At 41.1% G+C, this 26,876-nt stretch overlaps 1 long non-coding RNA gene across 2 annotated transcripts in view; it reads left to right on the top strand.

Moving 5' to 3' along the window:
- Positions 1-2,506: 2,506 nt before the first annotated feature.
- The window catches only part of LOC140729470 (uncharacterized), a 101,631-nt gene continuing 77,261 nt past the window's right edge, over positions 2,507-26,876 (top strand). For both annotated transcript variants that reach the window (XR_012099333.1, XR_012099332.1), the window contains exon 1: positions 2,507-2,759. This is a non-coding gene — a long non-coding RNA (uncharacterized lncRNA). The remainder of the gene's footprint in view (positions 2,760-26,876) is intronic.

Genomic DNA, 26,876 nt, shown 5'->3' with positions numbered 1-26,876 from the left:
ATCAGCACATTTATAGATGGTATTTGAGCAATGCCTAGCCACAGAGTCATAAGTATAGAGAGAGTAGAGCAGTGGGCTAAGCACACACCCCTGAGGTGGCCCCGTGTTGATCGTTAGCGAGGAGGCATTATTATCACCAATCTGCACAGGTTGTGGTCTTCCGGTTAGGAGGTCAAGGATCCAATTGCAGAGGGAGGTAATTGTTCAGGTTCTGTAACTTATCAATCAGGATTATGGGAATGATGGTGTTAAGTGCTGAGTTATAGTCAATGAACAGCATCCTGACATAGGTGTTTGTATTGTCCAGGTGGTCTAAGGCTGTATGAAGAGACATTGAGATTGTGTTTGCCGTTGACTTATTGTGGCAATAGGAGATCTAAGTCTAAGGTTAACAGAAGTCTCAACTGAACACTCAGATTCAGGTGCGTAGTGACAGGGTCAAAATCAGAGACTCAACTGAAGTGAAAATAAGCCATTACTATGAAAAAGTTGGGATCAGAAGCCACCTCAGGGTCAGAGAAGAACCAAGGTTGCAAATAGTTTGGTTCAGACTACGATAGTGACCAAAGTTACAAAGCAGCTGCTGAAAGCTTTGTACAAAGGAAGCTATGTTGATAGTGCTTGACGTGTTACAAACTGATAGGATATACACAGTTTTGGTGAGAAGCGAATGCTCTAATCTTTTCAAGGACCTCTGCTTTCATACAATATCAAAGATCAACGTCATTCCATGTAGATTATTTAATTCCCACACAATGTCTATTGCTCTAACTCTGCATGTAATGATTATTGAAGGGCAAGACGATAATTTTAATTTTACTGAGTGAATGCCTCATGTAATGCAAGCTTTCAGATCAGAAGTAGCATTAGCATGAAACAATATGTTCACTTCTAACTTGCAACAGGTTAATAACTCTCATCAAAAATAATGATATTGGCACAGTGCCCCAGTGAAAAAGAGCAGAGTGTGAAGAGGAGAACTAAATGTTGAGTGTGAGATTGCATGGGCTACCTGATCCCCAGGGAAAACTGCACAATACATTGGGCAAACTACACTCGGGACATTGTAACTTGCAAACTGAGTGGAGCAGCCCTCTTGTATGCTCAGGCAGTAGTTCTGCTGACTGGACTTTCAGTGAAGAGCCTGGAAGCTGAGCAGGCAGGGCTCCATAAGCTTGTTGTGATCTCTGAGGGTCTACCGCTAGAGTTGTAGTTGTCAACAGCTTCACAGCAGTAGAAGGAGCTTAAGAGGATAGGGAGAAGGAGGGGAAATGGAGGGGAAAGGAAAGGAAGGTGAAAGAATGAGGCAAAGGGGAAAACCCCATCAAAGCACCAAAATAAAGGCTGGCATCAAAGCAGAATGGCAAACCTCGCAATTAATCGAGCTGGAGCATTAAATAGTTTAGAGCCCATGTTCTGCACATGCTTGCTCACGTTGGGAATTAGTGCCCCTCCAGTGGTGAATCCAGTAGGTCGAAGGCAGCTGAGCAGAGCGGGAGGAACAAATCATAAGCACAAGTACATCTGCAGATGCTGGAAATCCAAGGCAACTCACACAAAAATGCTGAAGGAACTCAGCAGGGCAGGCAGCATCTACGGAAGTGAATAAACAGTCAACGTTTCAGGCCAAGACCCCTTCTTCAGGACTGAGGAGGAAAGGGGGAAGATGCCAAAATAAAAAAAAGTGAAGCTGCAGGTAGCTGAGGGCTGAGCAAAACTGGACCTCGAAAGCTGGCTTCATTCATCACCTTTGCCCCAATAGGAGCATTGTCTGTGCTGGCTGACTGACAGCCAACAGCAAAGGAGGTGCAGAGATCACAAATGCTTATATTCTTCGCTACTTGACTACTTTGTCATACAAAGGAGTTCGTTTTTTCTTATTCTATTTGTGTTCTTTCTTGTATAAATTTGCATAATTTATGCTTAATTAGTATTTTACTTGTGAATTTTGCCTCTCAAGTGACATGTGCCTGTGATGCTGCTGATATTCTGAGGTCATGCAGATTCCTGCTTCCATATTCCAAAATGGTTCAGAATCTTTTGGAGGCTGGGGAAAAGAAGAATAGAATTAATCATTTTATATTTAAATAAATAACTAGAATGCCATGTCATACAGTGCCATCATATTATATCGGAAAATTCTTAATTGCACAAAATAAAATCCCGAACTCCGATTACAAAGGAATGATAATGGCATGTTGGAATAATTCTTATGGCTTCTACCAAAGTTAATTTAAACAGTGACACAGCAGTAAAAGCACAAAGCTTAAGAACTGAGCTCATTGTAGAAATAAAAGCAATGATGATTCACCCATGTTTACTATCTCCCTCTGCCTGTTTTAGGTTCCTTAAAGTATAATTTGCCAGAACCTTTTCATGTGGAAATAAACAATGTTGTGGGAAAAAAATATGACCAGCAGTAAACTCCGAGGTATTCAGGAGTTTTACTTTTGAACTGTGAGTATCACGGCGATGGTGCAGGGTAAAATTTAACTGAAGAGATCTAATGGCTTAAGTATAAAAAGTATGGAACTCCAGGATCAAGTTACAAATGGGAAACCCCGTGGTTTATGTCCCTACCCATGAATGAGTCAAACTGATATCTCAGTGAAGGGTTCAGATGCTTTACAGAAATGGACCCCAGAAGTGAGTTACAGGCCACACTATTATCAAAGTGTGCCTTGGCAATATATAATGAATATTTGAAGTGATTTACAAGCTGGAATCTTAAAAAAAACTACTATGAAGGGACTGCAAAGGTAAGAATCTTACTGTGGTTCACTTAAAATGTATCTTTTTAATTTATTTGTTTCATTTGGTTGAAAGGCATTTGCAGTTGTTAAATTCGCCACAGTCCTATTGTTGCCGTCTGACAAAGGGAAGTGGAATTGTGTGAAAGTTCAAAACAACTGAGGCAAGATAAAGGCAGTCTGAACTAATCACTTGTTTGCTGGAGAGACTTCAAACCTAACTTGATCCAAGATGAATGTGGCTGGGTTTTCTGCTAAACATTTCAGAATACTGTAAAGCTGCATATGTTTATAATCAGAAGCAGAATGCAAAGAAGTTATTTAAATAGTGGTGGTATAACACGCGGTACATAAAAACACACTTAAAGTGTGATAGAATTTATCACTGTCACCAGACCCTGTAGGAAGTTTGAACAGAGGATTTATGGTCAGGATTAGCTTCATGTCACAGTGAGTGGAAAGGAAGGGGGCAGATGCCTGAATAAGAGGGTGAGTGAAGGGGAAGGAGGACAAGCTAGAAGATGATAGGTGAAGCCAGATGGGTGGAGGAGGGCGATGAAGTAAGAAGCTAGGAGTTAATAATTAGAAAAGGCAAAGGACCGGAGCAGAAGGAATCCGATAGGAGAGGAGAGAGGGTAATGAGAGAAAGGGAAGAAGGAGGAGTGCCAAGGGGAGGTGATAGGTAGTTTAGAAGAAGAGGTAGGAGGTCAGGGCGGGGAATGGAAGGGATGGGGGAGGGGAGAAATAACAGAAAGGGAATTTGATTTTCATGCTATCAGGTTGGAGGCTATCCAGGTGGAATATGAGGTGTTGCTCCTCTAACCTGAGAGTGGCAGAACAGGAAGCCATAGACCGACATGTTGGAACAGGAATGGAGATAGGAATTAAAATGGTTGGCCACCAGGAAATTCCATTTTTTACAAATGGAGCAGAGGTGATCAACAAAGCGGTCTCCCAGTTTGCATCCAGTCTCACACTGTAGAGGAGGCCGCAATGGGAGCACAGAAACAGTAGATGACCCCAGCAGATTCTCAGGTGAAGTGCTGCCTCACCTAGAAGGACTGTTGGGACCTGAGTGGAGTTGAGGGAGGACATGATTATTATTTATGTATCTTTTCAAGGCCATGGTTGATATACAAATATGATGAAAATGGTGAATTATACTTTGACTAACACACTTGAGTACTTTAAAAAACAAATTAACATTGGGAGTAGTCAAACTACCCCCCCCCCCCGAGCAGGAAGTTATTATTATGACCCTCACTTGTGGTAGCAGTTGTCCTGAATAATCTGTTTCCCATTCCCCAAAGCTGATTTGATTTTGATTAGATCTATTTCAAAGCTGAATAAATAAAAATGGTCCCAAAAAGTTGAGGTATTCACACAATAAGGAGCAGAATATTTTAGCCCTTCAGGGTTCATCTGTTATTCAATATGATCATGGTTTATTTTTTAACCGCATGCCCCTTTCCTACACCAAAACCCTATCCTTTGATTCCTTTAATACTTAAGAACCTTTATATCTCAGTTTACAACTGAATATACTCGGTGACTGAGCCTCCACAGCTCACCTGGGAAGTGATTTCCAAAGATTCATTACCCTCTGGGTGATGAAATTATGTCCCATCTCTTACATGAAAGTCCAGTTCTGGAGTTCATAGCCATGGGAATTTACTCTGTGAAGCCATGAAAAAGACATTGTCCTTTTCAGTGAGATTACACTCATTCATCTAAGCTCAAGAGAGGATCAGAATCAGTTTAATCTCCTCAAACAACAACCCTACTGCCAGGTGATCCTTTGCTGCCATCCCTCGGCTCAAACTAAGTCCTTCCTTAGATAGGGAGACCAGACCGCAATCCTTGTAATCTCCTGGAAATTGTTTTGTTAGTATTTAGAGTTGTGTTTATATTGTATACTTTTCATGTTTCTCTCAGATGTTTAATATTAGAAGTGCTTGATGGGAATATATATTGGAGCAGAGTTGGCAATGGCCATGGGGAGGAATGTCAACCATTCATGAAGCTGCATGAACCATGATTTGGGAGGAATCACTGGCTTGTCATTTCTGGCCATCATTGCCATATGATTGTATAGTTGAGAATAGTGGACATAGGAGAGAGCTCCATATAGGGCTGGAACATTCAAAGACATGTCGAGAACATAAACTAGATGAGAATTTTGGAGGAGGAGTGGTTATTCTTCAGTTGATGAGATAAATGGTCTGAGGTCACACCCTTCACTTTCGCTCTGAACTCCTAGAAGGTAAGACAGCGACTACTTCATGACGAGTTTGAAGAGATTTGGTATGTCAACAAAAACACTCAAAAACTTCTATAGTTGTACTGTGGAAAGCATTCTGACAGGCTGTATCACTGTCTGGTATGGGGGTGGGAGGCTATTGCACAGGACCGAAAGAAGCTGCAGAGGGTCGTAAAATTAGTCTGCTCCATCTTGGGTACAAGCCTACAAAGTACCCAGGACATCTTCAGGGAGCGGTGTCTCAGAAAGGGCAGCGTCCGTTATTAAGGACCCAGGGCATGGCCCTTTTCTCACTATTACCATCAGGTAGGAGGTACAGAATCCTGAAGGCACACACTCAGTGATTCAGGAACAGCTTCTTCCCCTCTGCCATCCAATTTCTAAATGGACACTGAACTCATGAACACCACCTTACTTTTTAAATATATATTGTTTCTGTTTTTGGATGATTTTTAATTTATTCAATATACATATACTGTAATTGACTTATTGATTTATCTTCAATATTATGTATTGCATCGAACTGCTACTGCTAAGTTAACAAATTTCATGACACATGCTGGCGATAATAAACCAGATTCTGAATTCCCAATGAACAGAAACATTCAGCATATCTGATACCTGGTTTATACTTCCTCAGGAGTTAAGGTTTCACAGTAATGGGAAATATTTTCACATTTATTGCCTGTGGAGGCAAAGACCCATGAGGGGCAAGGTAGACAGTAACTGTATTCTGGCACTCAGCCCGGTCAATACAATGTGATTTTAATGCAGTTGGCTAATGTTAGGCTTTCCCAGCAAATCAGGAATGCGCCAAATATTGCAGATTAAAAAATCATCCTGGTTTTCTTGGCCTTACTCTCACTTTTTGTGTAATGTCTTTCATCTTGCTCCATCTCACATTGTAACCTGAGGTATCTGCACTCTTTTAATTTTAGGCCTGTTGACCATCACAGGATTTAATTGCCACACCACTGAGCCCTGGAACTTTCTCACTAACCACTGCTTTAAGACACTCCTCAGAACTCACCATTTCCTTGAAGCTTTGTTCACTGCTCTTAAGGTCCTTTTTCAGGGCTTGATTGTGACCAGAGGCCTATGAGAGGATGGTAAGGACCCAAATTCTGAAGCATCCGGGATTAGAATCGAGACACGATTTCAAGACTGTGATGAGGACAGGGTTCTTGAATGGATGCTAGATGGGAACCTAATAAGACCAGAGTAGAAACCAAACAAGACAGAAATCCTAAAACCAATTGCAGACTGAACCAAAACTGAGCTGACAATTGAGCACCCAGAGTTCACGTGCTCTTTAAATGTCCAAATCTTGGAAGCTAAACATGACTACAAATTAGTGGAGGGATGGCACAATACGACACATCACTTCATCATAAATCAAAAAGGAAGATCAGAGAAATAATCTGTAATTGCATTTAATGTCAAATGGGTTTACCATTTCTCTGTTTCTCAAGATGTCCATAACCCAGTCAGATATCAGCCTTCACCCCAAGAATTAGCATGTGTTTGACTAGTAGGTTTAGGGAGATAGAAAGATGCATAGATAGATACATTATTGATCCCAAAGGAAATTACAGTATCACAGTAGCATTACAAGTGCACAGATATAAATATTAGAAAAGAAGTAAAAAAGAATAAAAAATAAGTTACCACAAACAGTCTAACAGGAATGGGTCAGCACTTCCCAGGCTATAGGTTGACTCACTATAGAGCTTAATGGCTGAGGGTAAAAATGACTTCATATAGCGCTCTTTGGAGCAGCGCAGTTGTCTTAGTCTGTTACTAAGAGTCCTCCTCTGTTCGGCCAAAATGGCATGCAGAGGGTGAGAAACATTCTCCAGAATTGTCCAGATTTTCCATAGATCCTTTGTTCTACCACAGCCTCCAGCTTGTCCAGTTTGACTCCTATAACAGAGCCAGCCTTTCTAATCAGTTTATTGAGCCTGTTGGCATCACCCATGTTGATGCCATTGCCCCAGCACACCACCACATAGAAGATTGTACTGGTGACAACATACTGGTAGAACATGTGAAGGGGAGGCCTGCACATTCCAAAGGGCCTCAGTCCCCTCAAGAAGTAGAGGTGACTCTGGCCCTTCTTATATACAGCCTCTGTGTTGATGCTCCACTCAAGTCTGTCATCCAAGTGCACTTCCAGGTATAACTAGATCCTCACCATTAATAGTAACAGGGAGCAGTGCATGTTTAGTTTTTCTAAAGTCCATCATCATCTTCTTTGGCTTCCTGATGTTGAGCAGCAGGTGATTCATCTTGCACCATTTGACAAAGTCCTCCACCAGGGCCAGCATAAGTTACAGTGTAAAAACTGGAACTGCCCCACCACAACCCCAACATCAACTGCACTAGAATACTCTACCCTGCAGCTGAACAGCAAAACCAAATTAGAGACTGATTTAACTGAAAAGAGATATTTTGAGATGTGCATTAAATAAATCTGAAAATTGCTGGGTATTAACATTTTAAGCACCACTGTCTTCAATAACAAGATGTTTGGCAAAAGCTTTCCTCTTTCACTTGTTTACAAATCCAAAATTCAACGAGACAAGTCAATGAGGTAGATCTAGCAAAAATACACATATTTGTATTACTTCTGAGTTATACTGCAAATATAAAGCCAGAACTCATTTACTGTTCCCCCAGAGTACAAAAATGGTGTTCTCCAAACATCTTCTAAAATGTCAATATCCCTTAGAAGTAGAGAGTACATCATGAACTCTTAAAACTTTTAATACTGCAAGATAGACTCATGAGACATAAGCAGGCATAGATAGGCATGAAACATGAAAGAAGAACGTTGTTCAAGCTATATTGGGGCAGCACGGTAGTGTAGTGGTTAGCGCAATGCTTTACAGTACAGGCGACCAGGGTTCAATTCGCACCGCTGTCTGTAAAGCGTTTGTACGTACCCAGGACCATATGGTTTTCCTCCACATGCTCTGGTTTCCTCCCACAGTCCAAGAATGTACCAGTTGTAGGTTGGTCATTGTAAATTGTCCCATGATTATGCTAGCATTAAAACTGGGAGCTTGCTGGGCGATGAGGCTCAAAGGGCTGGAAGGGCCTACTCCACACTGTATCTCAATAAATAAAAAATATAAATATAATTAAAGTTGATTAAAATTAAGAATGTAGAGTAGGCCATTCAGCCACTCAAGCTTGACCTGCCTGTCAATGTGATCCTGGCCTCATCCCCCATGACAGTTCCTCATGGCCCTCAACCCAAACAAAAGTATGCAAAACTTCTCGAGAACGTGGCTTTAGAACTGGAAGTTTAAAAAAAAGATTGAACGAAACCACTTCTAGAATCATCTGTTCAGCAATAGAATAGAAATTTTCCTTGGTTGCAAGTGTTAAATGCACTATTTATGAGTGGCTGAGTATAGTGGTATGTTTAATGCATGCATCTGATGGAAGAAACGTATTTGACTGTCTGCATTGAAGCATAGTCACAAGAGGCAATCATATGTTCCAAGGAAATAAATATAGTCAGGATTACTGAGAAAGAGTTTTAGAAAATTTAGGACTGGGAACTAGATGTTGAATGCTACAAAATATTGAAGGAAGAATGGGAAAAGGGGAAGAGGTGGAGCTTTACTCTTTAGATTATATAATGGCAGCAAAAATATAACAGCAATTGATAAAACAGAGTTAGGATCCAATGAGTCTGGAGTTGCAGATAAATGCAAAAGGATAGATAACATTAAAAGGCTATAGAGTATTGGTGTTGAAGAAGGAATATACAACCAGATTTAGCGAAATGAGTAACAAACATGGCATAATAATTAGGGGAATTTCAACGTCAATTGCCAAGAAATATTGGTGAAGTGCACAGGGGAACAGGGGTCCATACAATGGGTACAGGGTTCTTCAGTTTGTTGGAAGTCTAACAAGAGAAGGTCTAGTCATAGAAAGGTCTAGGCATGAAAGAGAAGTAAAAGTGGTGACAGATCTAGCTGATGGTAACCACAATCTAAAACAGTTTAGAAAAGTAACTGAGAACTATAGTAATATGACAAACACAATACTATCACATCAGTGCAGGGAAAAGTCTGATTTTGAGGGTGCAAATATAATAAGGAAATTAAATTTGACAGCCTGAATTCCCTGAATCCCTAATATTTCCCTAAACAATTCAGGACCAATATGCAAACTGAGAAGCTATGAAGTCGCTCCCAGCAGTTTTCCTGATCTTGTTTCTATGCTTCCAGGGAAGGAAATTCAAAGATTCATAAACTCTCCACCACTAAATGGTGGAAAATCTCCTCAAACAACCTACGCTAGGCAAATCTGATGCAGTAAGTTCTACATTGATTTTAAAGATTGAATCATCCATGTGGCTCTAGTGAGCAACAGTAAGTACTTTCTAAGTTATTGTGATCAGTTCAACATTTGTGTTTATTTAAAAATGTAGCATTCTTTAATAGAAGGGCAATGGCACTTAACGTATGAACTCTGGCTAAACTTTGACGCTTTGTATGACAGAGTCTCCAGGAGTACCTCTGGTACACAGGAGATCTAGCTGATCTATCAAAAGGAGAGGTAGTCTCAGCAAATTTCTATTGTAGATCAATTTTACAAACAGCAAAGGAGTTTCATACTTATGGAAGGTCCATTCCTGAATGTGAGCAAGTGTCAAACAGCAGATTATTGTGCCAGTAATATGACAATAAATTAAAATTGTGTGTTATTGGCCTTTAGTAGTATTGTTTTTGAGTGATCAGGATTAGTAAAAGCTGCTCCACTACCAGTGGACAATAATTGATGAGTTTCACACCTACGCAGTTGAAAATAGACAATAGGTGCAGGAGTAGGCCATTCGGCCCTTTGAGCCTGCACCACCATTCAATGTGATCATGGCTGATCATCCACAATCAGTACCCCACTAAAATCTCACTAACGACCAATTAATCTCATTGAATGCTGTTGAGGATGGTACTTGGAGAACGTTCATCCTGGAAAAATAACTGGAGTAGCGCGATGCTATTACAAGTTTGGGCAACAGAATTCAGAATTTAATTTTGACATAATCTGTGAGGATTCTGCATATTTTCCCTGTGGAATTTTCTCCAGGTGTTCCAGTTTCCTCCCACAATCCCAAGACATACTGGTTAGTAGGTTAATTGGTCATTGTAAATTGTCCCATGATTAGGCTAGGGTTAAATCAGGGGTTGCTGGGTGACTTGGTTCAAAGACCAGAAGGGACAATTCCATGATGAATCCCAATAACAAATAGTAATAATAATCCCAGCTAGGCAGAAGAAAATATTGTCAGTGACAGATACTAAGATACCTGGAAACATATTCAAAAATACTTCACTCCATCTTCAGAAGATTTTCAAAAGTTCAAAGCATTTCTGGGAACTGTCTGATTATTTTTTCACCCACTACTGTAAAATGAGATTACTAAAGAAAATGACACATTTAAATAAGCAATAGAATCAATACTCAATCATTAAAACTCCTACTCCTCAGTCTAAATATATCATTATGTAACTGGGTGGTGGACTTCCTAACCAACAGACCTCAGATGGTCAGGGTGTGCAACCACTCCTCCCTGCCCACCATCCTCAACATGAATGTTCCTAGGGCAGTGTGCTGTGGGCTGAGCCCATTATTGTACACAGTGGTGGGGCTGATCACCAATAACGAGGCAATGGCCTCTAGAAAGGAGGTGTGAGAGCGTGAGGCCTGGTGCCAGGCAAATAACCTCTTCCTCAATGTCAACAAAATAAGGAGATGGTTATCAACTTTACAGAAACTTGCACCAATCATACCCCTTTTTACATCAATGGCACAGCAGTTTCAAACTCCTGGGAGTGCACATCTCACATAACCTGTCATGGTCACAAAACACATTAGGCACAATCAGGAAAACTCACCAATGCCTCTACTTTATGAGGAGGCTGAAGACAGCTGAACTATGCATGTCTATGATCATGTCATTCTATAGATGCGCAGTAGAGAGCATCCTCACAAGCTGCATCCCTGCATGGTACAGAAACTACACTGCAGCAGACAGGAAGGCTCTACACTGGGTAGTCACAACTGCCAATGCATCACCAGCACCTGTCTATCGGCCATCAAGGAGATATATATACAGAAAAGAGGTGGAAAAGCGCCAGTAACCTCATGAAAGAATCCACCCACCTGCTCATGGACTGTTACTCCCACTCCCATCAGGATGTTACTACGTAGCATCTAAGCCAGGACCACCAGACTCAAAACAATTTCTTTCCCCAAGCAGCACCCTCCACATCTTCAAACACCATTGTATTATCACTTTCTGTCAGTCACCTTATATACAGACACTCCTGTGTCTCGTGACACTTAATGGACAGACAATCAGTCAATGAACATAAGCTATCTTATGTATTTAAATTTATTTTGTTTTTTTTAATTATTATTGCACTCTCTATCTTACTGTGTTTTTTTGTGCTGCATCAGATCCAGTGAAGAGTTGGAAGTTGATTGGTGAGAGAGATACAGGTCAGGAGATGGGGGAGTCCGACAGAGGAGGACAGAAAGCAATGAAAGAAAGAAAAGGGAGGAGCAGCACCAGAGGGAGGTGATGGGTGGGCAAGGAGAAAGGAAAGAGAGGGAAAGGAATGGGGAATGGTGAAGGAGAGATGGGGGGGGGGTGCATCAAACAGAAGTTCGAGAAAGCAAAGTTCATGCCATCAGGCTGGAGGCTACCCAGATGGATAAGGCATTGTTCCATGAATCTAAGTGTGGTCTCATCATGACAGTGGAGGAGGCTGTGGATGAGAATATTGTAACGAGAATAGGAAGTGAGATTAAAATGGGTGGCCATTGGGAGATCCCACTTTTTCTGGTAGATGGAGCGTAGGTGCTCGGTGAAGCGGTCTCCCAATCTACGTTGGGTCTCACTGATATACAGGAGGCCACACTGGAGAATCATGTGCTGGATGTTGAGTCTGGTAGGTGAGGACAAAAGGAACCCTATCCCTGGTAGGGTGGTGGAAGGATGGGATGAGAGCAGATGTGTGTGAAATGGAAGAGATGTGGTTGAGGGCAGCATTGATGGTGGAGGAAGGGAGCCCCCTTTTTGAAGAAGGAGGATATTTCCTTTGTTCTAGAATGAAAAGCCACATCCTAAGGGCAGATGTGGCGGAGATGGAAGAATTGAGAATAGGGGATAGTGCTTTTAGAAGTAACAGGGGGGAGGAGGTGTAATCCAGGTAGCTGTGAGAGTCCGTGGGTTTGTAACAGACAGTAGGCAGAAAGCCCATTTGACTGAATGAATCACATCTATATATTTTTAAAGCATCCAGAGAAAAATCAATGCAGCCAATATTCTCAAATTTATTAACATGTTAGAAAAACATTCAGTACCAGAGCATTGGCAGTTAACAAATATTATATCAGTGTTCAGGAAAGGAGACAAGAACACATTAGGGGAACTATAGACCATTCATCTTTACTTGGAAGAATACTAAATACAGCATAATCAACACACATTGCAAAATGGAAAGTTTATTTAACCAAATGTGTTTTGAGAACACACGTAAGAAATTAGACACGGATAATGCAGTAGATATCATTTATTTGACTTATTAAAAGACCTTTAATGAGCTATATTGAACTCTAATGTTTGTCTTCTGGAGGTTAGGTCATACAATGACAGCAGACAGCTTCTCTGCCCACTTTTGATTTCTTTAAGTACCTAAAAATTTAAGGGTCATTATGGATACAGGAAAGCAAGCTGTGGCTAATATCTTGTGTCCAATGATATCTTCAACCCTTCAAGTGCCCCCTGTTCTGTTCATGAATCTTTTTTCCTCAAGTACGAGTCTGTAAATTTATTTACCGAGGCTATTGATTTTATATTTTATTTCATTGATTTCCTCCTGTCTTTTCCTTTAATAGTAATAACATTATTTATAGCGCCCTTTTCATACAGATGATGTAGTTCAAAGTGACTTAGAATTAGATAAAAGTACAAATATGAAAATAAAATTTAAAAAACAAAAATAAAAATAAACATGAACATAAAAGACAAAAGATGTTAGTTAAAAACAAGGTGACATAAATAGGCTTTAAACTGGGCTTAAAAGTGTCAACTGAGTTTGCATCCTTTATAGTTTTAGGTATTGAATTCCACAGTTTAGAAGCATGGTTCAAAAAAGCTGACGTGCCCAATTATCTTTTGACGTGATTGTTTAAATTTAAGAGACTGGCGGAAGAAAATCCAAGAGCTTGAGCAGGATTATAAAACAAAATAGTTCTGTGATGTACTTCAGTCTCAGACCATTGAGAAGTTTAAAATCAAATCTGAAAGATACAGGAAGCCAATGCAGAGTAGTTGGTATGGAAGTGACACATTCCCTCATCCTGGTTTTAGTGAAAAGTTCAGCAGCGGTGTTCTGAATGAGTTGAAGTTTGTCAATAGATTGCTTTGAAAGGCCAGTAAAAAGTGCCTTGCAGTAATCAATGTAGAAATGCTGCCCTGGTCACATTCTATATGCAGGATTTAAGATTCTAATCTGAATCAAGGATAATACTCAGGCTAATAACTTCTGATTTTACAAATTTAACAAGAAGTTTATCTCTTTTGGCTTTAGGACAAATGAAAATAAGTTTTATCATCACTTAGATTTAGGAAATTATTGTTCATCTATTTGTTTATTGCAGCCATACTAGAAGTCAGAGAAGATAGGTTGTTACCATCATCAGGCTCAACCAAGATATACAATTCTGTGTAATCTGCATAACTGCCGAAATCAAGTTTATGCTCTCTAATGATGTCCTCTAAGGGAATAAAAACACAAAATGCTGGCAGAACTCAGCAGGCCAGACAGCATCTATGGGAGGAGGTAGTGACGACGTTTCGGGCCGAAACCCTGTCTGGCCTGCTGAGTTCTGCCAGCATTTTGTGTTTTTATTTATTTCCAGCATCTGCAGATTCACTTGTGTTTCCTCTAAGGGAAGCATGTTTAAGGAGAAGAGGAGGGACCAAGACAGCTTCCCTGTTCCTTCCAACACCATAAGGAACACCATATCTCTTAGAAAACTTTTCTGTCTAAGATATGTAAACAAAACCAATGAAGGGCACCACCAGAGAGGTAAACCCAGCTCTCAAGGCAATCTAGAAAAATGTTGTGGCCAAATGTGTTGAAGGCAGCACTTAGATCTAAAAGAATTAGAATTAAGACTCTGCTCAAGTTCAAAGTAAATTTATTATCAAAATACATATATACATACAGTATATACAACCCTTAGATTCATTTTCTTGTAGGCATACTCAGTTAATCCAATAACCAAAATAGAATCAATGAAAGGCCACACCAACAGGGCAGACAGCCAGTTCAAAGGTTCAAAGGTTCGAAGGTTCATTTTATTGTCAAAGTATGCATGTGCAATACAACTCTCATATTTGTCTTTTCCATATAGCCATGAAATATAGAAAGACTATTGGAGCTGTTGAAAGAAAGGACATCAACTGCACCCCCCCCCCATGGAACAACAAAGAAAAAGAAACAAAATTTGCAAAATATGCCTTCCCCTTCCTGCAGAAAAAAAGTAGTGACAATAGCAACAAATCCCCAACCCCTACCCCACAGAAAAAATCAGCAACTATAGCAACAAATCTCCAAACCCTACCCCACAGAAAAAATCAGCGACTATAGCAACAAATCTCCAACCCCTACCCCACAGAAAAAATCAGCGACTATAGCAACAAATCTCCAAACCCTTCCCCACAGAAAAAATCAGCGACTATAGCAACAAATCCCCAACCCCTACCCCACAGAAAAAATCAGCGACTATAGCAACAAATCCCCAACCCCTACCCCACAGAAAAAATCAGCGACTATAGCAACAAATCTCCAAACCCTACCCCACAGAAAAAATCAGCGACTATAGCAACAAATCTCCAAACCCTTCCCCACAGAAAAAATCAGCGACTATAGCAACAAATCCCCAACCCCTACCCCACAGAAAAAATCAGCGACTATAGCAACAAATCCCCAACCCCTACCCCACAGAAAAAATCAGCGACTATAGCAACAAATCTCCAAACCCTACCCCACAGAAAAAATCAGCGACTATAGCAACAAATCCCCAACCCCTACCCCACAGAAAAAATCAGCGACTATAGCAACAAATCCCCAACCCCTACCCCACAGAAAAAATCAGCGACTATAGCAACAAATCCCCAACCCCTACCCCACAGAAAAAATCAGCGACTATAGCAACAAATCTCCAAACCCTACCCCACAGAAAAAATCAGCGACTATAGCAACAAATCCCCAACCCCTACCCCACAGAAAAAATCAGCGACTATAGCAACAAATCTCCAAACCCTACCCCACAGAAAAAATCAGCGACTATAGCAACAAATCTCCAAACCCTACCCCACAGAAAAAATCAGCGACTATAGCAATAAATCCCCAACCCCTACCCCACAGAAAAAATCAGCGACTATAGCAACAAATCCCCAAACCCTTCCCCAATGAAAAAAAAGTGACAATGACAATCCTGACCCCCTTGCTCGCAGAAAAGAATAGCGAAACTATGCAAAAATCAACAAACTGTGCAAACACAAAATGAAAGAAAAAAAAGAAATAATAAATAAATAAGCAATAAATATCAAGAGATGAATAGTTCTTAGGTTATGGGAACATTTCAGAGGTGGGGCAAGTGAAGTTAAGTGAAGTAAGTTAGATAGATAGATACTTTCTCAATCCCAAAGGAAATTACAGTGACACAGTAGCATTACAAGTGGACAGATATACAAATATTAGAAGAAAGAATAAAAATTAAGTTACCTCAAACAGTCTACCAGGTGGTGGTCAGCATTTCCCCGGCTATAGATTGACTCATTATAAAACCTAATGACTAAAGGTAAGAATGACCTCATATAGTGCTTTTTGGAGCAGCACAGTTGTCTCAGCCTATTACTAAGAGTGCTCCTCTGTTCAGCCAAAGTGGCATGCAAAGAGTGAGAAACATTGTCCAGAATTGTTAGGATTTTTCCAAAGGGTCCTTTGTTCTACCACAGCCTCCAGTATGTCCCGTTTGACTCCTATAACAGAACAAGCCTTTCTAATCAGTTTATTGAGCCTGTTGGCATCACCGGTGTTGATGCCAAAGTTATCTCCTTTGGTTCAAGAGCCTGATGATTGAGGATAATAACTGTTCCTGAACCTGGTGGTGTGAGTCCTGAGTTTCCGGTACCTTCTTCCTGGTGGCAGGAGCAAGAAGAGAGCACAACCTGCACCAGTGCTAATCCTAAGGTCACTGACAATTCTGCTAAGGATCGTCTCTGTGCTGTGGTTTGCACTAAAACCTAACTGAACCTTTTCTAGAATATTGTTCTTATTCAGAAAGTTGTTGCATTGGTTAAAAATAACTTTCTCAGGAGTCTTACCAGGAAGAAAGGATTTGATATAGGCCTGTATTTAGCTAGAACCTCAATATCAAGATTAGTTTTTTTTTAAGTAGGAGTTTGACAGCCAGAGTTTTGAAGGCATCTGGAAGAACACCAGTTTCAAGGGATGTGTTAATAATTTTCCAAACAGAATTGAAAACAGTATTAAAGAGTCCTTCAAAAAGTGTGGTAGGGACAGGGTCGAGACAGCAATTAGATGGTTTTTGACATGGTTGCCATCTTTTTAAGAGGTAGGTTGTGGAGGTTACCAGTATCTGGAGGTATCCTCTCCCTAATGGAAGCAATTCTGTTGAAAATTTTGCAACTTGTTTTCACTTGTTACCTATTGAAGCAAAACAATTGGTTGGGTACTGGCCAAATTGTGGTGGCGGGGTCCAGGCCCCAGGGTGTAACAAAGTGACTGAACCCAATGTTCAGATGACGATTTAGACATTGGGCCAGATTGAAAAGATCAGGGTGTCTGAGCTGAGCTCTGAGCTGAACTAAGTGTCTGTGGACGGACTCCCTTTGTGGAATGCTACTTGCTTGTGTTTATTGGTTGCATTACTTGTTTTTGTTTCTCTGCACCTTCAGTGTTTGATGGTCTTTTTTTTAATGTGTTTATTTGGGTTTCTTTGTTTGGTGGCTGCCTGTTAGGAGATGAATTTCAAGGTTGAATAACGTATACATACTTTGATAACAAAGTGTATTTTGAACTTTGAACATTAGATTTGCGTACACATGACATTTCAGATATGGGTTACTGGAGATCAAATATTTCTTTGAAATCATCCTTGGTGATCCTAGGTACTATTAAGGCAGTATGGAATTTAGCTAAACAATATTCTGCAAACTGGTTAATGTTCCTATGTGCAGGTATCCTATACTGGGTACAAAGTACTTTAAAGTTCTTTGACGTTGCTCTAAACACTAAAGGGTGTCAACTTCTACACTGTAGAATAAAAGATTTCAAAAGGGGGAAAGGCCATTTATCTCCATCATCTTCAGGCCATTTTCTTGCATAAACAATGTAAAGTTAATTTCATTATTTCCTCTCTTCTGCTAGTCCTGAATATCTGCTTCAATAATTATCCAATTTTTACTCAAAATGTAAAATAGACTTTGCACTCATTATGCTCAATGGCAGCACATTTCATGCTTCAATCAATCTTTAAACAAAGAAATTTCTTCCATCCTCTTTAACTCTACCATAAATTGACAAATCTTCATCACTGAATACTCAACCACTAAAGGATAATGTTGTGTTGTTGTTGAAATGATAAAATATTAACCCGGAACTCCTTCATGTGGCTGTAAAGAAATGCTCTCACCTCATCTCTACTTCAAGAAAGGATAGAGTAATTATTCATGGCCACTGTTTAAAGATTAAAGGTTAACTTTATTTGTCATACATACATTGAACATTGCTACTGTCGGAAAGGAGGTACAGAAGCCTAAAGGCAAAAACTCAGCATTTCAGGAACAGCTTCTTCCTCTCTGCCATCCAGTTCCTAAATTGAACATTGAAGCCTTGAACACTACCTCATTTTTTAAGATTATTTCTGTTTTTGCACTATTTTTAATTTAACTATTTCATATACTTATATATACTTATGTAATTGATTTACTTTTTTTTCTATATTATCATGTAATGCATTGTACCGCTGCCACTAAGTTAACAAATTTCACGAAATATGCTGGTGATATTAAACCTGATTCTGAGACGTACAGTGAAATGTGTCATTTGTGCCAGCGTTCAACGCAGTTCGAGCATGCGATGGGGGCAGCTCGCAAGTGTCACGGTGCTTCCGGCACTAACATAGCGTGTCCATAATTACCAACCCTCTACACCTTTGGAATGTGAGAGGAAAGTGGAGCACCCAAGAGAAACCTACGCAGTCATGGGGAGAGCATACAAGCTCCTTGGAGGCAGCGGTAGGAATTGAATCCCAATTACTGGCACCATCACTCAATGCTACTGAAATAGAAAAATCCTACTATTAATTTGTATTCGTGTATGGAAATTTTCTGCTTACAAAAGGATTGCATTTCAAAAATATCCATTGCCTATAAAGAAATTTGGGATTTCATAGAAGACACTCTATAAATTTAACTTTTCTTTTAAACTGTTAATCAGTCTTTGAGTCAGAAGTGCATTATTTCATTCTCTCATGTAATTATTGAGTGCTATCCCTAATTTCACCTAGCTAATCTTTACTTTTATCCTCCTATTTCCCACTTCATTAATCTGGTGGAATCCCTGAATCAGCCTAACAATTTAGGAGCCGTTTCATAGCTTCATGCTGCAAAACCCTTATTCTCTTGGAGCTGAGTGGGAGACCACCCAAGGTCAGCCCACAGAGCACTGGCAGACAATGATTTCCTATTAACATTGTTGGCTGTCTTTAAGCCTTTAACCTAGGGGTGAGAGGGCAAAATGTTCATACACTGCACAGCCTCACTCTTCCAAACTCTGACTTGCAAGCATTTGAACCAAAGTGCTATGATTATGCACATTCTCATCCTGTGCCTTTATACACATCATAATAAGGTCCAACTTTAATCTTCCCATCACACATACTAGTTTTCAATCTTCGGTTTCAGTTCCCAAAGAAGTTGAAAATAGGTGATAACCATGAGAAATGAATGCCCTGCTTTTAGCACTAGGCTTTCATTCCTCTTATTATTCAGCTGTTTATTCCACAGATGTGCCCAGTAGAAGATCAGAGGATGAGGCTCTGCCGCTCCTGTAGGTTGGAAGCGCAAGGGGTAGGCAGGTCATGACATCAATCAATGCACAATGCTAATTTGACATCAATGCTGCCAAAGTGAAGCTCGGAACTGCAGCTCACACCCTCACTTAACCTCGCATAGCTGAACACACATTGAGCCGCAGGAAGCACCCCCACCAGCACTGTTTAAAGGGATTATCAACCACTTGCAGGCTCACGGCTGATTGATTTAAGATGACTGTTCCTGCGGTTCTATAAATGTTTAGTTCTTCATACATGTTTTTTTTAATTGCTGAAGTCCCAATGAGAGCGATATGCGAAGTGCTGAAGGACCTGACTTTAGGTTCGACACACGCAAAATGTTGGAGGAACTCGGCAAATCAAACCACATCTATGGGGAGAAATAAACAGTGAACATTACAGGCCTAAGCCCTCCATTCAGTCTGATGAAGGGTCCCGATCCAAAATGTTGCCTGTTTATTCTACCCCCCCCCCAACCCGTATGTGTTTCCTGACTTGCTGAGCTCCTCCAGCATTTTGTGTGTGTTGCTTAAGACACACAAAATCTCTTGTGTTTCTGACTGTAAGGTTTCTTGCACAATCCAGTGATGCTCAGACCCATTAGCAGGCACATTAGTTGGCAGTCCCCTCAGAATGCAGCCTGATTGGAGAATGAGCTGCAGAAGCCACTGGCAAGGGGAACGGGTTGGAAGAATGGCTCCAAGCAAGAGTCAAATCCACCCAGAGTGTTCACGGATCACTTCCTTCTGCCTGAACCTCAGTGCGGGACACCGTGTGCCATTGCTCCTGTTGCAGCCACCAGCAAGTTCTCAATAGCTGGCAGGGTCACTGTATCCAGGGCTTTCATGTGTATTATTACTTCCATCCTCCGGCTTGGTGTACACGTAACGCCTTGTAACTTTCAAAACTCTGTGTGCTAAAGCGATTGAAGCACATTACAGATTTTCCCTTGACACAGTGTTCCAATGTTTATACATTGTAGACACCATCTCATCTTAATGCTGCTACATAGCTGAAAAACATGCCATTGCCTCAGTGTCCAAGTGAGGAATGACCCCCTTGTGCAGTGCGGACAAAAGCATGGTCTTCTGGTAGTGTCAATGATTTCTTTGTTCTGTCCTGTTACATGACCCTGAGCAGCAAATACAAACTAATATACCTGAGTTGTAAAGAAAGTTTGATGGCTGTCTGTGGAAAGACAATGCTCAGCATGGTTTACTGCATACACACTTCGATAATAAATGTACTTTAAATGTTTGAATATTGATTCTCTAGAGTGTAGGAGAATGAGGGCAGATCTTATGGAGGTATACAGAATTATGAGAGATATACTGTAGATAGTATATCTACAGTACATCCCTCATATAGTACATTTTTATGTACTATTTGTGGACTTCGAAAAAGCATTTGACAGTATCCACCAAGAAACACTCTGGAAATTTTAAAGAAAATACAGATTTCCCCAAAAAATTGTAAACATTATCCAAATGATGTACAGCGACTTTCAGTGCAAAGTGATTTGTGGAAAGCAACTGACAGAAAGCTTCGGGGTATGCACAGGATTTAAACAGGGAAGTATCCTATCACCTTTGCTCTTCATTTTAGCAATGGATTGGCATATGAGGGAAGCAATCACAGAAAAGAAACGGGGTATTCAATGGACACTTACCTCAACACTTGAAGACCTCGTTTTTGCTGATGATATCAGTCCGCTAGTGAGTCGTCATTGTGACATTCAGGAGAAATCAGACAGACTTACATCATATGCATCGCAACTTGGAATGAACATTCAAGTGAGAAAAACAAAGATCATGAAGAAGAACGCTTCCAACCTCCAACCAGTAAACACCAACAATCAGCAAGTGGAAGAGGTAGATGAGTTCATGTACATTGAGAGTAAAGTCAGCACTGATGGAGGTGGTGGTAAGGATGTATTAGCACGACTATCTAAAGCAAATCAAGCTTTTGGCAGCCTCAATGCAGTTTGGAAATCCACACAACTCAAATTTAACACCAAAATCAGAATTTTTAAAAGCAACGTCATAAGCGTGTTATTTTATGGAAGTGAATGTTGGAAGATGACAAAAGATATCTGCAAGAAACTTGACACGTTCCAGACAAAATGTCTACGATGTATCAAGAAGATCTTCTGGCCTGAGAAAATCAGAAACCAAGACTTGCTTACATCTTGCAATATGGAATCAATCTCGGTTTGTGTGAAAAGAAGACGATGGAGATGACTGGGCCGTGTAATGAGAATGCCAAATGATCAACTAGCAAAAGTAGCACTAGGGTGGACCCCACAGGGAAAGTGAAGGAGGGGCAGGCCCAAAATGACGTGGTGAAGATCTGTGGAAGCAGAACTGAAAGAAGTAGGCATGAACTGGGTAACGGTGAGCAGCAGAGCGAAAGACTGACAGAAATGGAAGACCCTTGTGGAGGCCCCATGTCCCACCTAGGCACTAAGGGTTCAGACGACGACGACTGTAGATAGGCAAATACACTCAGACATTTTCCCCTTAGTCTGGTTGAGACTAGAGATAGTGGTCATAGGTTTAAGGTGAGATGTGAAATATTTAATGGGAACCTGAGTGGGAGCTTCACACGCAGTGTGGCGTGAGGATGGAATGAGGTGTCAGCTTAAGAGGTAGATGCAGATTCAATTCTAACATTTAAGAGAAGTTCAGAAAGGTAGATGGATAACAGAGAACTGTGATCCGGTTCCAAATAGATGGGACTAGGTAGAAGACCAGTTCAGCACAAGCTAAATGGACTGACGGAGCTATGTCTGTGTTGTAGACTCCCACGTGTGAGCATTGCACATTGGTTTACTCACACAAACAAGTGAAAATGCATTTAGTAATCACCATGCTGCCTCACACAATCTGATTGGGTAAATCAGTGGTCCCCAACCTCCAGGCCGCAGACCAATACCAGGCCGCGAAGCACGTGGGGTGCAGCGGTAACCGGGACGCACCCAGCACATCTTTAAGAGAAAAGCCGAAATAAACAAGCTAATTAATTGGGTGCTGCCTGGCAAGTAAACGTCAGCCCAGATCAGAGGTGAGGCAATCGGAAACCGCCTCTGATCTGGGCTGACGTTCACTTGCCAGGCAGCACCTAATTAATTAGCCTGTTTATTTCGGCTTTTCTCTTAAAGATGTGCTGGGTGCATCCCAGCTACCACTGCACCCCGCATGTTTCACGGCCTGGTATCGGTCCGTGGCTTGGAGGTTGGGGACCACTGGGGTAAATCATTGCAGCCTTCTTATCTTGGCTTTGTTGCCTGGGTCATCCAACGGGAGCCTGAGACCAGGAAGCGGAATGATAAAGAGACAAAGAAGAGGAAGAGGAGGAGGACAAAGCAAGGAGTCAACCGAGATGGCCACTTTCTGAAGGGACTTCACTGGCCACAGCATCATAGTATCACACATCATGGAACCAGGCCCTTCAACCCACTAATTGTACTATCAGACATCCATTTACACTAATGATGCACTAATCTCATTTTTAAAAATGTATTTGTTTTTATTCATTTATTGAGATACAGTGTGAAATAGGCCCTTGAGGCATGCCACCCAGCACTCCCTGATTTAATCCTAGCCTAATCACGGGACAATCTACAATGACCAATTTACCTACCAACCAGTACGTCTTTGGACTGAGGGAGGAAAACGGAGCACCTGGAGGAAACCCATGCGGTCATGAGGAGAATGTACAAACACCTTCGAGACAGCAATGAGAAATGAAGCTGGGTCCCCTGTAGTGTAAAGTATTGTGCTAACCACTACACTACCATGCTGACATTCCCACCAAGTGTCCTCAGCTTCTACCACTCACCCACACACTAGCGGCAAGTGTGTGTGTGTGTGTGTGTGTGTGTGTGTGTGTGTGTGTGTGTGTGTGTGTGTGTGTGTGTGTGTGTGTGTGTGTGTGTGTGTGTGTGTGTGTGTGTGTGTGTGTGTGTGTGTGTGACACTTAACATTCCAACCTGCTTGTATTTGAAATAGAGTTAATACAGAGCTACTGGACTAAACCCATGCAGTCACGGGAAGAACGTGCAAACGCCATACAGTTAGCACTAGTGGTCAGACTCAAATCTGGCTCACAGGAACTGTGAGGCAACAGCTCTAGTTGCAACCATTGTGCTGTCCTCAGCTGAAAGGCCAGGAAGAAACTGTATCCAGCTCCTTGGCTCATTACATTTAGGATCCAGTGCAGGGCTGGAGCAGGAGATCAGATGCACCCGGTCTGGACAACCAGCACATTGGCAGCATCCAGACCTCGTCCAGAATACCCTGGGATCTGTCACAGCTTCTCTACAGACCCAACAACGAAACATTAGTGACCCGACCATTACTGATCTGGAGGAGGCAGAGGAAGAGGGGCTTGGTAACTATCGATGATTTGGGGGAGTCTGCTGGCAGCACTGCCACCTTGTCCTTCTTCACTGTTTGAGGCCCTGCTGCTACACAGGATTTCACCATTCAGTTCTCAAACCACAGGGTCCAGAGAAAGGGCCTTCAGTATGCAGACAAGGCCAGACTGGGGGAATGGTGAACTTAGGCAACATGCCCCGCTGTCCCCTTAGACTGAAGTACTTCTGCATTCTCTACACTGGACAGAGTTTACCTGTGAACTGTTAACTTTCAGAAGGTGCATAAATGTTGGAGATCAAATGAAAAAGAATTCCTCCAATCATGTCCAGAATATATCTCTCAATTAAACTCAATGGGAAAAGACAGATTCTCATCTTACACTAGTTTGTGGGATCTGGTGTGCCCAAGTTAAGTCCATGCAATGGGAAAACACAATGTGAATGAGGGAAGGAGCTGTCTACCTCACAAACCAATCACCCACCTGCTTTGTCAGACAGCCCAACGAGTGTCTGCTGTCATTCCCACATCGGCCCCATCAGAACCCAGAGCGCAGGCTGAACGCAGGTCATCCTTGACCCTGAGGCTCTGCTTCAGAAGGAGAAGGTTAGAACAATACTTAGGGTTCACCGGCTGTGAGGTAATATCAATGAGAGTTCTCTCTTTTGTCTCCAATCTGTCCATCAAATGTCAAATTCTACAAGAATATTTTGAATTACTAAACGAAATTGTCACTCCCTCATAGAGAGTGAATCATACAGCACAGAAAATAGCCCTTCACTTCAGCATGTCAATACCAACGATCAACTAGTACCAATCTCTATTGATCCCCTACATTAGTACTTGCAGCATGGCCTTCTGCACTTGATAATTCCTATGGATCTCCTGTGATGCTTCTGAATTGTTATAAAACTCTCTGTTTCCACCACCTCCTCAAGCTAGTGCATTTCAGATTCCAAACAGCTCTAGATAAAAGAAATTCCACCTCAAATTCTTTCTTAATCTCCTACTAAAAAGAATTTCACGATGTATATTGTATACATTTCTCTGACATTAAAGGTACCTATTGAAACATTTCTCTTCCAGTGTTAGACACTTCTGCTAAGGGGAAATGATCCCCACTATTTACCTTATCATGCCCCTCATAATTTTGTATGCATTCTTCCCCACCCCAATCCGATATTGGAATAATCCATGAGTCCATGAACACCACCTGCTTATTTGCCTTATGTATAATTTATTGATTTTTGTAACTGACAGTAATTTTTATATCATGTACTGCACTGCTCCTACAAAACAACAAATTTTACGACATATGTCAGTGATAATAAACCTGATTCTAATTCAAATTCAAGTTCAAGTTTAATTGTTATTCAACCATGCATAGATACCCATGAACACAGCCAAACAATATGACATTACTCCGGGGCCAAGGTGCAAAACACAGTACCAGCATTCCTACACAGCACAAGGCACGTATAGCTTATATAAGATAGCAAGCACATGTAAGATATCAGTCACTCAGAAAAAAACTAGTCCAAGATTCTGAGTTCATGAATGTTGCAGCAGTCTGCAGTCGAATAATCAAGTCTTTCAAGTTTCTGCTGCAAGGAAGCTGACGCCATCCCATTCGGTTTCTCTTTGTAACAGAAATACTTTATCTCGGTGAGAGTGTCCTCTGCACTCTCTCCAGAGTAACCATACCTTCCTAAAGCATGACTTTGAGAACTGTGCACTGTAATCTAGATCTGGCCTACCAATATTTCCTTAAAATGTTTCATAACCTCCTAGCTCTTACATTTTATGTTCCAGCTAATGAAGACAGGAAGGGTAGAGGCCAGACTAAGAGTGGCTCTCTGGTCCTCCTGATTTGGGGGTTCGACACGGGGCTAACAACCCCGACTGATAAAACAAAATAGTTACAGGAACAGCAATGATCATCTGAGTGTGATGGCATTCCTGAGTCTCCACCAGCAACTTGTACGACCGACAGTGAAAACCAAGCAACTGACACAATAAAGGAAACCCCAAACACCATCAGAGCCTTCATTATTGCCCTAAACACCAGCAGCTTAATAGGCAGTAGAGAGGAAGTTCATATGCTAGATAATTTTGTCTGCTACTAGCTATACAGCACATATGTGAAAATTCACCTGTAACAGAGCCTGACTTTGGTCTGGTACAAGGTACCTCCTGCATGGTTTTGAACATTTGCAATGAAGAAGAGTGTTCCAGGTCCCTTTACAATGTTGCATCTACAAATGAACATTTTAACGCACAAGCTTGTTCTTCCTCACACAGTTCGTTACAAAGAGGAAAGAGTTACATGTGGGATATGGGGTGGGGTACTTGTCTCCCAAGTTAGCATCACTATCTTCACTCCTGCTGACAAGCTTCCAACCATGTAGATGTACTTTCCTTTACCATACTTATACTCTATTGTCACCAAACAATTGATACTAGAGCGTACAATCATCACAGTGATATTTGTTTCTGTTCTTCACGCTCCCAGATGTACAAATTGAAGCAAATATAATAAAAATTCAAATTATAAATCATAATTAGAAAATAGAAAAGGGAAAGTAAGGTAGTGCAAGTCAGGTCCAGATATTTGGAAGGTACAGCCCAGATCCGGGTCAGGATCTGTTTGGCAGTCTTATCACAGTTGGAAAGAAGCTGTTCCCAAATCTGGCTGTACAAATCTTCATGCTCCTGAACCTCCTTCCTCTGACTCAGGACAATTTATTCCACCAACCCTGCAATATCTCCTTTGTTAATCAGTGAGATTTAGAAGATGATGAAGAGATGTGAAGCACCACGTTTCTCTCTCACTTGCCTTCTTTACTTTATCCACGGGGAACATCAGTGGCTGTTCTTGCAGAGAATAGTAAGGAGAACACTGTTCCAAAAATTCACTGAAGAAATCTGTGCCCAGCATGGAAACAATGTGTGTACAAGGTCTGAAGGATCCAGGTTTGATCCAGACTTTGCTTTTTCCTGACCTAGCTGATTTCAGGCAGCAGAAGCATATGTGTTGGCATTCTCCCTTTCATCTTCTGTTTCCATCTTTCACTGCATTTCTTTGAAATTTAGTGAGTTCATTGCATTTGGTTATTATAAGCCAATGCTCATCATCAACATTCTCTCATCTATTGAGTAAAGTCTTGTGCAAATCCTAATGGCTTTGGAATGCGTTTCAGTGGAAGATACAATATTCAAGATTGTTTAATATTTCTATGTAAGTGTAAATGAGAAAGAATGTTACTCTGGATTGGATAAAGCATGTTAAAAACAAACTAAGATAAAACA

The sequence above is a fragment of the Hemitrygon akajei genome, chromosome 6 (genome assembly GCF_048418815.1).
Source record: "Hemitrygon akajei chromosome 6, sHemAka1.3, whole genome shotgun sequence".
NCBI classification, from domain to species: domain Eukaryota; kingdom Metazoa; phylum Chordata; class Chondrichthyes; order Myliobatiformes; family Dasyatidae; genus Hemitrygon; species Hemitrygon akajei.
This window is presented reverse-complemented; position numbering and strand designations above follow the sequence as displayed.